General features: G+C 46.9%; 1 long non-coding RNA gene across 1 annotated transcript; it reads right to left on the reverse strand.

The window, feature by feature from the left end:
* Nucleotides 1-3,966: 3,966 nt before the first annotated feature.
* Nucleotides 3,967-11,819, reverse strand: LOC147346409 (uncharacterized). The gene is made up of 3 exons (XR_015153609.1): nucleotides 11,335-11,819; nucleotides 5,147-5,213; nucleotides 3,967-5,056 (listed from the first exon to the last, which is right to left on the reverse strand). It is a non-coding gene; the product is annotated as an uncharacterized LOC147346409 (long non-coding RNA).
* Between the last annotated feature and the right edge of the window lie 2,777 nt (nucleotides 11,820-14,596).

A 14,596-nucleotide genomic window follows, 5' to 3' on the forward strand; every position in this document is an offset into this window, starting at 1 on the left:
TCTCAGCACCCTTGAGGCCCTTTACAAGATTAAGAAGGAACATTGTCTTTAAAGGAGCTGGCGATGCCAGGAGGGTGTTGTGTTGCTTTTTCTGGTTGAGCAGGTGTTCCTGCTGATGGGGAGGTCTGGTCAAATTACAATGCAGGTACAGGACTCACAGTGGGCGTAGAGAGGAGACAAAGGGCAGAGAAAAGTGTTTTCTTGCGTTGACATGAAATACGAATGTTATTTCATAATAATAAAACTACATATATATAATTAGTATTTATACTATATATGATATATTGTTTAGTCTCTAATCTGTTTCTGACTCTTTGTGACCCCATGAACTGTAGCCCACCAGGCTCCTCTGTCCATGGGATTTCCCAGGCAAGAACACTGGGGTGGGCTGCCATTCCCTCCTCCAGGGGTCTTCCCCACCCAGGGATTGGCAGGCAGGTTCTTTACCATCTGAGCCCCCAGGGAAGGCCCCCAACCCACCCCCTCGAGTGGCCGGGCCGCCCTGGTTATTTGGGCCTGAATTATTCCAGAGCTTCCTGTCCGCTTGAAGGGAGTGGTGCAGGCCTGTTGTGGGTGCGGCCTGGGCAGTCGGGCGGGAGTCCGGGTCCGTCTGTGCGGGAATTCGTTGGGGCTTGGCTCTCTGCCCGCGGGCGCAGGGCCATCTGGACCGCGTCAGGGCCCTGGGGGCAGCTCCGGTCCTCAGCAGCCCCCGCAGCCCCGGGCCTGTCCGCGGGTGTCCTGGCCGCGCCCCTCCCCGCGGGCGCGGGGGCCTCCTCGACCCAGAGGCGGCAGCTGCTTCTCCATCTGCCGCGGACATGGCCCGTGCGTCTCCACTCTGGCCCACGAGGCAGACAGGGGAACTTCCCGGGAGACCAGCGAGTCCTAAATCGCTTCATAGGGAAGGAGAGGGCCCTCCGCAGTCACGCCTCTCAGCCCAGCCCTGCCTGCCCTGTGTCAGAGCTTCCAGAAAGAGGGCTGCCCAGAAGCCCCCAGTGCCCCCCGCAGCCTGCTCTGCGGGCTCTGCAGGTCTGAGCCCCTCGCCCCGAGGATGAGTGCAGTCAGCGCGTCCCGGCTGTCACTCACCTGCTCTCACTGCTCCCGACCAGCGCAGCCTCCCTGCAGCCCGCCTTTCAGCGCTGGACTCAAGACAGCCCAGGGAGGTCCTCTGATGCTCCGGCGGCGTCTAACTCAGTTAACAGATTCGCTCAGGGCGTTAGATACGCTCTGAAAGGAATCAGGCCGCGGGGAGGGGAGGGTCCATGACCATCCTAAATCAAATGGAGGAGACCATTGACAGTCAGATCCTTGCTTCTGTTGCATCAGGACCCGCGAGCGGCATCAGGGACTGAGGCTGGGGAAAGGGCCCAGAGGCAGAACGTACAGCCTGGCGCAACCCCGGGCTGGAAAGAAAAGCTCAAATCAAGCTACACTGCAGGTCTGCCACGTGCTATCAAATCACGGGGCAGGGAGGCTGCGCGGAGGAGGGCAGAGGTCATCCCCTGGCCTCTGGGAAGGAGTTCCTGCCAGGGGAATGGCCACGTTGCTCCAGGAGCCCAGGGCTGGAATTCAGCGGGTGCGGGGAGGTGCCAATTCCGGGGGGGTGGGGGGGGGTGCTCCGCCTCCCAGGCTCTGTACAGGGAGAACCGCCGGTGGTATTCACACATCCAGGAGGATTGTTCCGGTTCGCCCAGGAGGAGCCCATTCCAGCTCCAGAAGAGCAAAATTGACTCCTTTTTCCCCTCCAATGTCACTGTGTATCACCACTGGTCAAAACTGTCCCTTTGCTCTAGAACAGGGGTTCCCAAATCCTGCACCATGGACCGGTACACCAGTTAGGAACTGGGCCACACAGCTGGAGGTTAGAGTTCTTTTGAAACAACTTCAAATCTCCATAGTTGCTGGATTAAAGTCAGAGTGGAATATCCTGTTGTTCAGTTGCCAAGTCATGTCCAACTCTTTGTACCCCAGGGACTGTAGTACACCAGGATTCTGTTCTCCACTATCTCCTGGAGTTTGCTCAAACTCATGTCCATTGAGTCGGTGATGCCATCCAACCATCTCATCCTCTGTCATCCCCTTCTCCTCCTGCCTTTAATCTTTCCCAGCATCAGGGTCTTTTCCAATGAGTTGGCTCTTCGCATCAGGTGGGCAAAGTATTGGAGTTTCAGCTTCATCAGTCCTTCCAATGAATATTCAGGACTGATTTCCTTTAGGATTGACTGGTTTGATCTCGCTGTCCAAGGGACTCTCAAGAACATCCTTAGTTGCCACAAAAGCACAGAAAAGCCTGCTTCCATTTCTAACACCCTATCTTTATGAAGCAGCATTTTCTGCAGTAACAGCAACCAAAACAAGATTACAGAGCAGACTGGACGTAGTCAACACACTTCAGGTGTCTCTGGCTCCCATCACCCCCAGATGGGACCGTCCAGCGGCAGGAAGGCAAGCTCAGGGCTCCCACTGGTTCCGCATGTGGTGAGGTGTGTAAGTAACTCACTGCGTGTCACAAGGTGGTCATAACAGAAACGTGGGGCACATAAACACGATGTGCCTGACTCTGTCCGAAGTCACGTCTCCTTCCCCGGCCTGTGGAAAACCTGACTTCCAGTCCTTGGTGCCAAAAAGTGGTTGGAACTGCTGCTCTAAAAAATTCTTTTCTTGTTCTTAGAAAGTTAGTCAGAATAAGTATCACAGTTTGGAGTTTAAGCTTAGAACAAGCAGATGCTAACTATGACATCATTCTCCTTCCTGGAGAAATAGATGGTGGTTTGTGCGAGGTTCTGCAGAGCCTGGTGGAGCCCTCGGACAGAGCCCAGCAGTCCTTTTCAAAGATGACACATGATGCCTGACTTTTGTTCATTGGTGAACCATTTTAAGGGATATTTTAATTGGATATTTTTTATCATAGCCTTTGAAATTTGATTAACGTTACCTGTTTCTCTACTGTTCTCAAGCCTTCAACATTCTGCCCCTTCTCTTAATTATTGGCAATTGATCCTACTTCTTCACCTAGAAAATAGGAGTTCTTTTCTGATTCCTTCTGTGTCCACCTGTGTCTATATACATGTGGAGGGCATGGCAACCCACTCCAGTATTCTTGCCAACAGAGGAGCCTGGCGGGCTATTGTCCATAGTGCTGCAAAGAGTTGGACACAGCTGAGCGACTGAGCACATATATATGTGCGTATGTATGTATATAGGTGTTAATATAAAAATCCATGTCCAAGCCTGGTTCTCTAACCTTCTGAATGATGTTGGCACCCTGTTAATACACTCCATTTTGGATTAAATTAGCTAGAACTGGTTTCCGGTGCTTGTAGTAAAGAGCCCTGAACTGATTCACTGGGGGAGCTCAAGTGGCTTGGCTCTGTGGAGTCTCTCCTGGAATACATGGCTTGGGAGATTTCCCTGGGCTCCAGACCACCCCAGGGGTGGAGTCGTGTGGTGGTTCCATCTGCTGAGGGCTGAGGAATGGTCTTTTCCACCATCCAGGCAAGCCAGCCTCTCTGCCCAATGCTGCCCCCTTCCTCCACTGCAGGGTCGAGCACGCTCACGCTGCCCAGTTTGGACATTCACAATGGGGCAGGCAGCCTGAAAATTAAAGTGAGAACAGAAAGCGGCTCACAGAGGCAGCACCAATGGCCCACAACCACGTGCAAAGATAGTAACACCAGTCGCCAGGGACAGGCACAGACCCTGTCACGTTAACTACTGAGCTGATGAGGCCGTGGGGCAGGGGGACTGGAAGACACAGCTCTTTTGAAGAGCAAATGGGAAATATTTAGAAAAGTTAATGCCATGCTGAGAGTCGGACTATAAAGAAAGCTGAGCGCCGAAGAATTGATGCTTGTGAACTGTGGTGTTGGAGAAGACTCTTTTTTTTAAAAATATAAATATTTATTTTAATTGGAAGCTAATTACTTTACAATATTGTATTGGTTTTGCCATACATCAACATGAATCCGCCACAGGTGTACACATATTCCCCATCCTGAACCCCGCTCCCACCTCCCTCCCCATACCATCCCTCTGGGTCATCCCAGTGCACCAGCCCCAAGCATCCTGTCTCATGCATTGAACCTGGACTGGCGATTTGTTTCACATATGATATTATACATGTTTCAATGCCATTCTCCCAAATCATCCCACCCTCGCTCTCTCCCACAGAGTCCAAAAGACTGTTCTATACATCTGTGTCTCTTTTGCTGTCTCGAATATAGGGTTATCGTTACCATCTTTCTAAATTCCATATATATGCATTAGTATACTGTATTGGTGTTTTTCTTTCTAGCTTACTTCACTCTGTATAATAGGCTCCAGTTTCATCCACCTCATTAGAACTGATTCAAATGTATTCTTTTTAATGGCTGAGTAATACTCCATTGTGTATATGTACCACAGCTTTCTTATCCATTCATCTGCTGATGGACATCTAGGTTGCTTCCATGTCCTGGCTATTATAAACAGTGCTGCGATGAACATTGGGGTACACGTGTCTCTTTCAATTCTGGTTTCCTCAGTGTGTATGTCCAGCAGTGAGATTGCTGGGTCATAAGGCAGTTCTATTTCCAGTTTTTAAAGGAATCTCCACACTGTTCTCCATAGTGGCTGTACTAGTTTGCATTCCCACCAACAGTGTAAGAGGGTTCCCTTTTCTCCACACCCTGGAGAAGACTCTTGATAGTCCCTTGGACTTCAAGGAGATCCAACCAGTCCATCCTAAAGGAGATCAGTCCTGGGTGTTCATTGGAAGGACTGATGCTGAAGCTGAAGTTCCAATACTTTGGCCACCTGATGTGAAGAACTGATTTGTTGGAAAAGACCTTGTTGCTGGGAAAGATTGAGGGCAGGAGGAGAAGGGGAACGGCAGAGGATGACATGGTTGGATGGCATCACCAACTCGATGGGCATGAGTTTGAGTAAACTCCTGGAGTTCGTGATGGACGGGGAAGCCTGGCGTGCTGCAGTCCATGGGGTCGCAAGGAGTCAGACACGACTGAGTGACTGATCTGGACTGAATGCTGTGAAGTACTTTTGACCACAGCTAAATAGACACCTGAAGAAATGTACACAAGATTGTGTATAAGAATGTACGTAGCATCATTGTTTTTAATAACAAAAAATGGGAAACCTCCTAAATACTCACCTTTAGAAAGTGGATAAATGCTGTGCACATACATAGGGTGTTGGCAGCAAAGGTGAGTGATCTTGAGCTACGTGTTCAACGTGAATAAGTTTCATGGGCAGCATGTGGAGAAAAACAAGTCGCAGAAGGAAGCATTCAGTATTCTTATAAAAGTTTTAAACAAGAAAACATGGGAAGAAATGCTATATTTTGTTTAGGGATACAAATATACATAGTAAAATATAAATGGAATCATGGACACTAAATTATGAATAATTGTTATTTCTAGGTTCGGGGATATGAACATATGAAGAGGAGGGTGTAATATTGAGCAAAAGGCTCTATTCTGTTTAACAAGCTGGATTGTGGGTACAGCTTTTCACAGTTCTAAAATGTCTCATTAAGTAAACACTTAATGAGGTGGGCTTCTTGTTGGTCCAGTGGTTAAGACTTCACGCTGCTAATGCAGGAAGCACAGTTCAATCCCTGGTCAGGGACCTAAGTTCCCATGTGCCTGGTAGCACAGCCAAAAGATTTAAAAAGGAAAAACACCTTAATGAAACAAGGGATTAGGAAGGAGGGGTGAGCCACAGGCAGTTTCCCAGGTCATTCAGGGGCAGCTATGGGTTCTGCAAACAGTGATTTTTCCAGACGCTGCCTCGGGGTTAATCTGGGTGTTGATTTGGCCAACATTCTACCAACATCACTCAGTTTCCTGGTTCACGAACTGATGGTTCTGTTGATAGTACACCTGCCTCCCGCAGCTTATATTTCTTGATTTGTTGAGAGAGAGGACACGTGAGCAGCTAACAAGCACTTTGGTTCTTTTCATCTCCTCCTTCCCGTCTCCTTCCTGTTATGGATTGGATTTGTTTTGGAGAAAAAAAAAATTAGGTAACTGATTTCTGGCGATGCTCTCTTCTCTGCCTTCTTGCACACGTGCTCACCGGCCTTCTCCAGCATCAGTGGGAAAAACAGAGCATTTGAATAAAAGAGCAGTAGGCTGATGGACACCATCGCACTGCAGCAAAAGTGCTGGGAAGTCCCCAGCTCCTCCCCAGCAGCACAGTGGCCTCTTCCCCCACGAACGTCAGACATTGGGCAGTTGTAATAAAGCGTAAGACCACACCGGGATGTGGAAAGGACACAAGCACAAGCTCTCTGGAAATGAATTAGTCGTCGTCAGATCTTTTCAAGTGCCCATGCCCTTCAACCCAGCAATTCCACTTTGAGAACACTAAGCAAAGGAAATAATCAAACATTATCAAATATTTATGCCCCAAATTACAAATCAAACCTAAAGTTCCCAAACAAGGGCCAGGTAATAAAATTGTGGAAAATCCAAATAGTGTTCAATGAAGCAGCCATTGCATATGAGGCGCATAAGAGTGACCAGGGAGGGACATCCCTGGTGGTCCAGTGGCTAAGATTCCATGCTCCCAATACAGAGGGCCCAGGTTCAATCCCTGGTCAAGGAACTAGACCTCACGTGCTAAGTAAGAGTTCTCGTGTCACAATTAAGATCTGGTGCACCCAAATAAGTAAATTTTTTTTTTTTTAAAGAGTGACATGGGGAGATAAACAGCATTTGGAAAAAGCAGGACATGAAACTGTAATCTGCAATATCAACTCTTTACATTTATCTACCATCTGTCTATCTACACAGATACACAGGAGAAAATCAGAATAAAATATATAGAAATGTTAGCAGTAGAGATCTCTGGGTAAAGAAAGGGATCATAGCAATTTAAAATATACTTTTCTGGTCTGTCCAAAGTTTTGTGCAATGACTATGTATTACTTTAAAAATTAGGGGACAAGTTATTAAAAGGAAAGCACATGGGGTTGAGAAGCAGGTCAATGAGGTGGGTTAAAGAGTGTTCTTCCACAATTTCCCTCTGGGTATCCTCGTCCCAGGATGTAAGCACAGACCTGCATACCCCATCCTTACTCTGGTAGGGAAGCCTGACTGTAATTGATAAATTGCTGGAGGCTCAGTGTGGACAACTTTGAATGTAAAAATTCCAGAGAGACCCAGTCATGTAGGGTAGAGGAGGGGTCCCCACAATACTGTGAGTCTTACCTTCAGGAGGTTGAATGGCCTCCTCCTACTTCCAGCCAGGGGAAGGGAAAAAGGAACAATTCTGTAATACACCAGAACTGTCTGTTCTTAACAGGACTGCCTTCAGGGGAAACTAGCTAACCAGAGCCTGACCAGCTGACCTAGGGCAGGGAAATACCCTGGCCCACTCTGGTCACCCTGACCCACTTAAGTGGGGAGGGAAAAAGTGTGAGGTTTGGTCTAGAGACACAGGCTCACTGAAGATGGAGACCTAATTGTAGGACCGGAGACCATAGCTTCCCCTCCGCCCACCACCACATTCCTAAAGCCTGTTCAGGGAATTCTCAGGTGGTCCAGTGGTTGGGACTCAGTGCTCTCACTGCCGGAGCCCCAGGTTCGATCCCTGATTGGGGGAAACTAAGATCTCCCAAGCTGTGTGGTGTGGCCAAAAAAAAAAAAAATGTGTTAACATCAGTTCCTTTGATCCAGTACATCATATCTGGCTATCAAGAAAAAATAAAGTATGCCCCCCAAAACCCCAAAAATGTGACGATAGAGGCCAAGTATCCGAATCAGATATGATAGGTATGTTGGGATAATCAGACTGGAAGTTTTAAACTATGATGAACGTGCTGAGGGTTCTAATGGGCAAAGTGAACGGCACACAGGAGCAGGTGGGCAGTGTCCACGAGAGATGGACATCCTGGGAAAGAACCAAAAAGAAATGCTAGAGAAATTTCCTAACAGAAAATTGTGCCTTCGGCGATCTTATTAGTAGACTGGACATGGCTGTGGAAAGAGTCTCTGAGCTAGAGGATAGAGGATATGTCAACAGAAGCCTCTAGAACCAAAAGGAGAACAAAGACCTAAAAAAAAATATCCAAGGACAACTACAAAAGATGTGGCATAATGGGAATATCAGAAGGGGGAGGAAAAATGAAGAGAAGAAAGGATAACTGATACGCTAAGAAAGAGGAAATGAAAGCGTATGAAATGATCGGTTAAAACCTGAAAAGGAAGAAAGAGTGGATGATAAAGGTAGGAACAAAGCAGAAGGGTCACAAACAGAAAACAGTGACAAGTACGGCAGACAGTAGCCCAGCTACATCAGTGATCACTGTGAACACCTCTCCCTGACCGAGGAGGAGGAGGGGCTAAGTGTCCCCAGCGTGCTGACCTCCCCGCGCAGGATTTCGGCGCTTGGCTCCTTCCGGCACAGCTGAGGGGTCCTACATGGTCACTCCCCTCAAGGGCAGAGAGTATCAGAATCAGTGTGTTGGGCTGTGGGGGTGGGGACCATTCCATGCAGCCTTCCAGATGGTTCTGAGATTCTCGCCTACCTAGCCACCTTCCTCCAGAAGCTCCACCTCCAAGGATGATGCTGTTTGAATCGCAGACATGAAAACCCAAAGCTAGCCCTAACTAACCAAGGCAGGATGAGTTGACCTCATGGGTGTGACTTCAGAATCCTCATAATCAGCCTCCCCCCACTCCAACCCTCCAAAAAAAAGTCCTTCTTGATCACCAGGACCCCGAATTCCACAAGGGACATCCATTCATTGGACTTGAGGCTTTGTTTTCTGAAGCATCAAGGTCATTTGTGAAGGGTTTTAAACTAGGTGAACCGTGGAACCCAACACTAAGATCCCGTGATCCTGTGCATTATTTCTTTTATGTGAATAAATCCCAGATCCGTTCTTGAAAGGAGATTGGGAGGGAGAGCAAGTCAAGGCCCTCGTAAGCGAAGGGAGGAGAAAAGAGAACAAGGAGGACACAAACGCAAACCAGCTGTGGGGTCGCTCCCTTAGGCCCGGGCTTCCCCACGGGGAGATTTTCCTCTTCCAGGGGTGTGAGGACCAGGGAGGAGTCTCAGTCTCATGATCTGAATGGAGAAGCCTGACAGACGTGGCAACTGACCCGTAACTTCAGGAAGGGCAGCCTGAGCTGCAGACAGGCATTAGGGAGAGGCCCACCGGGATGAGCGCTATGGGCTGAATTTGTCTCCCTAAGATTCCCATGCTGAAGTCCTTACCCCCTCTAGGTTCTAACCTCAAAACGTGACCTATTTTGGAAATAGGGCCATTGAGGATGTAATGAGTTAAGATGGGATCCTGCATTAGGATGGGGCCCTAGTCTAGAATGATTAGTGTCCTTATAAACAGAGGACATTTGGAGATAGATATGCACAAGCCAGAATCAAGATTGTCAGGAAAGTGAACGTCGTGACCGACTCTTTGCGACCCCGTGGACTATACAGTCCATGGAATCCTCCAAGCCAGAGTGATGGAGTGGGTTGCCATTCCCTTCTCCAGGGGATCTTCCCAGCCCAGGGATGGAACCCAGGTCATCCAAATTGCAAGTGGATTCTTTACCAACTGAGATATCAGGGAAGCCCCGCCTTCTGCTGGGGCATAGTTTATTTAACTGCCTGGTCCATTTTTATTCCTCATGACACACCATTATACAAGTGACTCATAACAATTGGATATAAAAGGAGGGTCGTAACATTTTTAATCCCTTTAATGTAATTTAATGGGGAAATTAATCATTTATTACAGCAGATGATTGAAAACCACTCAGAGTGTTCTTCCTGAAAGCTGGCATCAGAAGCTTCATTTCCCACAGTTTTCTGACATCTTTGCGTCTTTTAAATCTTTGGCAAAAGAAACATCAGATAACTTAAATAACAAAGTTTTGAGGTTCTCTTGTCTGATTTTTGTTTTAAAATGTCCTCATCAAAGATTTTGAGAAGCACCCTGCTCAATGTTATGTAGCAGCCTGGCTGGGAGGGGAGTTTCGGGGAGAATGGATGCTCGCGTGTGTATGGCTGAGTCGCTCTGCTGTGTACCTGAAAACTTCACAGCGTTGCTAACTGGCTGTACTCCAACATAAAATAAAAAGTCAAAAGTAAAGAAGGGAGGGGGAAGACCCTAAGAAGTAAACTGAAAACCGAGAATGCAGGTCAGGCGGTCACTCTGTCAGCATTTCGGGACTTCACTGCACTACGAAAAGAGAGTGTCTTGCCTCCTAGCTACGCAGAAGAGAAAGCCCAAGTCTAATTCATTATCCAGGTCGAACAAATATACTCTCTCATCTCTTCTGAGAACCTCAAAATGTTTTGCAAAGGGAATTGAAACTTCACAGTGACCCAAGGGATAAATGTATTTCAGCTAAATTTGCAACCAAGCACAGCAAAACAAAAACAAACAAACATCCATATGGAGAGAGGGCCAGAGCAGCTGGGCCGGCCACGCGGGCTGGGCTCCTGAGCCAGCGCCTCCCACAGCAGGTCGGCCCGGGCAGTCGCACCAGGGCCTCCGGGGCAAGTCCATCAAGTAGCACTGCCCAGAGAATATGCTGATTGTCCCCCCAGGGCTCGTCCTGGCCCCTGACCAGCCTGTGGGCGTCCATGCCGCCTGCAGGCTCAGCACAGAGAAGCGGCTCAGCGGGGGCCTCTGTCAGAAGCCACCGCACTGTCTGAGCACAGCCAAGGGGCTGCGGGGGCCGGCAGCCACTGGCTGCCCAGACTGGTGCCACCAGTACCATCTGGAAGGTTCCTGCTGCGATGATGTGTGACTTGCCTGCTTACCAAGTGACTAAACTGGATCGGCTCCGGAGAAACCTAAAACACCCAAAACTAACAAACCAACCACAACAGCAGGAATTGCGAAGGCAATAAAGTCCTTGGCCTTCTTGCTATGCTGTGGATTCAAACCGGCAAAGCACAGGAACGCTTCCAAGGAGTGTTTGATTCAAGGATAAATAGTGGTTCTAGGAGCCTGTGCCTTCAGCATCCCAGCCTGAGAAAGCTTCCAATAGCGAATGTGATAGGCTGGACTTCTCTGGTGGTCCAGAGATTAAGAATCCGCCTGCCAATGCAGAGGACAGGAGTTCGATCCCTGGTTCGGGAAGATCCCGTGTAGCTGCGCGGGGCAACTAAGTCCATGCGCTCCACATGCTGAAGCCTGCGCGCCTACAGCCCGCCCGTGCTCTGCAAGAGAAGCCAGGCGGGGTGCCCCACGCAGAGCTCTGAAACGGAGAGCCCGGCTCGCCGCAACTGGAGAAAGCCCGCGTGCGAGAAGGAAGACCCTGAGCGGCCGTAAATACAGAAGTACATAAAAGAACGCGATATGCAGACATGACTTACAGGGATCCAGCATCTCTTTGGTGGCTGTCATTGGCCAGCTCCTTCCACCTTGCGTCAGCAGGGTGTGAAGACGTGCAGCAAGACCCCAGAGCATCGCATTTCACCTCCTACAGCGGGGGTCGGCTCTTGCTGACCAGTGCCTCTTGACGATCTCCATGGAGATGGCATGATGCCCTGTGCCCTCCCCGAGGCTCCTGGGGTCCCCATCGCCCTTCCCACCTCCCACTTCCGGGCTCTGCACGACCCAGAGCTCAGCTCCGCTCTCCCTCGGGTTTCACCTGCATGATGGAATTTCCTCTCCTTTGCATTCCGTCAGCAATTTGTTGAACGTCTCCTGTGTGCCGTGTCCCAAGCAAAAGGGAAGACCGGTATATTCAGTTCCGGAAAATGTCATGTTACACAGGCCTACGTACTTCAGGTAGGAGTGTCCCTCAGTATTCAGCTCTATTCATTTCCTGAGTTCTGCGAAGTGATAGCAAAAAAAAAAAAAAAATCACATAAGGGGTGTTCTTTCTCAAAACGGCTCTATCCCTCCCCCCGCCCCCAATTATCTAAATAATGCACTTTCTCAGTAATGAGTAACAAGGGCATATGAGACAAAGACAGAACTGATAAGATGTTTCCAGAAGAGCTGCAAACCAACATCCCAGCAAGCACAATACTAGTTACCTGCCTAAGGCTTTATTTCTGATTTTCATAAACAGTAATTTGATACAGGGTTCCTCCCGTAAATGGTTTTTATGTATTTGTTAAAAATGCTTTATTGTGTCAAATATTAAAAGCAACAGAAATATAAAATCTTTAAAAATAATGCAAAATTCCTGTCCCCTAACAAACCAGCCGTTTCATTTGCCATGTTTCCTACTAGTCTTTGTTTTAATGTATTCATATTTCAGACATAACTATTTGACATAGATGGAATTTTATTGCCTTCTCTTTTTCTACCTTAAATCATAAGCGTAAATCACCAATTTCCTATTTTTACCTTAAATCACAAGTGTCTATAGAAATTTCATGCTTAAGAGTGTTTACTGATGCATGATATTCAGTCTAGTATGTCATAATTCACCTGTTGTTATTTGCTGTGATAATAAACATCTACAGTAAAGACCTTCATACGTATATCATTCCTTCCTTTGGTGGGATATTTTCTTAGGACAGTTTCTAGGATTCGGATTATTGGTGTAAAGAGCCTTTTGAATTTTACATCATTATTTTTGGTAAATTAAAGTGTGTTTTGTTTGGAAAATTTCACACCAGCTTTTGAGGTCATGGGAGCATGAAGCTGTTGCAAAACCCAAGGCTGGTGATCCTAGTGGCTGGCAGCAAGTCTGCTCAAGCGTGAGGCATAAGGCCATACCAGGTTGACCTTTATACACAAAGGAGAGTTTTTAAGAGGCAGACAGCAAAAGAGACTCATATCTGAAACAATACCAATGTGGCGTACAAATGACCGGGCTAGAAAAATGATCTTTCACCTCCATTGATTTTCGTTTTCTGCTGTAGTGCAGCATGCTATGAAAATAGAGTTCTCAGCTTTCATTTGTCTGTGACTCATCAGAAAATCTTTTCATCTATATTCAGAGCCAGCAGTGGGCCTTATGATAACAGGCACTCCACAAATATTTGTTGAATTGAAGAGGACTACATTTTTATGATTTTTTTAATTCTCATTTTTATAGTGGATTTATAGTGTGAGCAAGAAATAAACCACTGTTATTGTAAGCACAGAGATCGGAGGGGTTACTGAGACATAACTGAGGTTCTCTGGGCTGATCTACCACCTATTACGTGCTTTCTGTGAAAAACGGCTAAATGCACAAAGGGATGGCAGCACTGTTCATAGTTGCAAAAGCAAAGACAGTGGAAATTATTAAGGAAAGGATGCAATTCCATGCAATTTATTATCTAATCATTAAAATGAATGTTTATAAAGAACTTGAAATTGCATGGAAAATTCTTACAGTGCAAGATTAATTTTAAAAGGAAGACTATATATAATTTATTTGTTTGTATATATTATATATGTATTTATATGTATATAAGTCCATTCTGAAGGAGATCAGCCCTGGGATTTCTTCGGAAGGAATGATGCTAAAGCTGAGACTCCAGTACTTTGGCCACCTCATGCAAAGAGTTGACTCATTGGAAAAGACTCTGATGCTGGGAGGGATTGGGGGCAGGAGGAAAAGGGGACGGCAGAGGATGAGATGGCTGGATGGCATCGCTGACTCGATGGACGTGAGTCTCAGTGAACTCTGGGAGTTGGTGATGGACAGGGAGGCCTGGCGTGCTGCGATTCATGGGGTCGCAAAGAGTCGGACACGACTGAGTGACTGATCTGATCCGATGAATATACATTCATATGTATAGTCATACTTATATGTATATATAAATGTGTAAATACGTATATAAACTGTCTTCCCTTTCCTACGTGTATATACAGGGCTTCCCAGCTGGTGCAGTGGTAAAGAATCCACTGTCAGTGCAGGAGATGCAGAGACACAAGAGACACGGGTTCCATCTCTGGGTCAGGAAGTCGCGTGGAGTCGGAAATGGCAACCTACTCCAGCATTTTTGCCTGGAAAATTCCAAGAACAGAGGAGCCTTGTGGGCTGCAGTCCGTGGGGTCACAAAGAGCTGGTTGCACACACACACCTGCTCATAAAGCCATGACCTGGTTAACTTCGCATTAAAATTAAGCAACGCAACAAAATGATGATAGTTTCAACTTTGAGAAAACAGTGAGTTTTTGTCCTTTTTTCTACTTTTCTTAATTTTCTAATTGTTTTTCAAGTGTTTATCTTTCTTATAATCAACAAAGCTGTTTTGCAAAAGACCGCTTTCCTGGGGGACCTGTCTTTTCTTATCTACTTCTTTTACAGTCATCCTTTCAAGAAAGATTTATTATCAGCACTTTCTCTGTGCTTCTTGTAATTCTCAATGCCAGAACACAGTCATGAACAATACAGTTATTCCTGTTTTCACAGAGCTTACATCTAATGAGAATTATAAGCAGAAACTTTCCACAATAATCATTTACTTCGATTATTTTGAAAGTTCTTGAAAAGAAAGGAAGAGGAAGAGGAGTGGTGTCTAACTGAGAAGCTGGACCTGTTCTTTTCACCGGATGATTGAAGATCTGGGTTATGCATTCTCCGTTTTAATGAAAGTCATTTGCTAACACTTTAAAAAAAAAAATCTGCAATCGCTATTAAGAGTTGTATCTCAACAGCGAAAAAAATAAGTAAAAAGGACAACC

Source organism: Bos grunniens, chromosome 24, assembly GCF_055505025.1.
Source record: "Bos grunniens cultivar Pamir isolate PY7600 chromosome 24, Bosgru_T2T1.0, whole genome shotgun sequence".
NCBI classification, from domain to species: domain Eukaryota; kingdom Metazoa; phylum Chordata; class Mammalia; order Artiodactyla; family Bovidae; genus Bos; species Bos grunniens.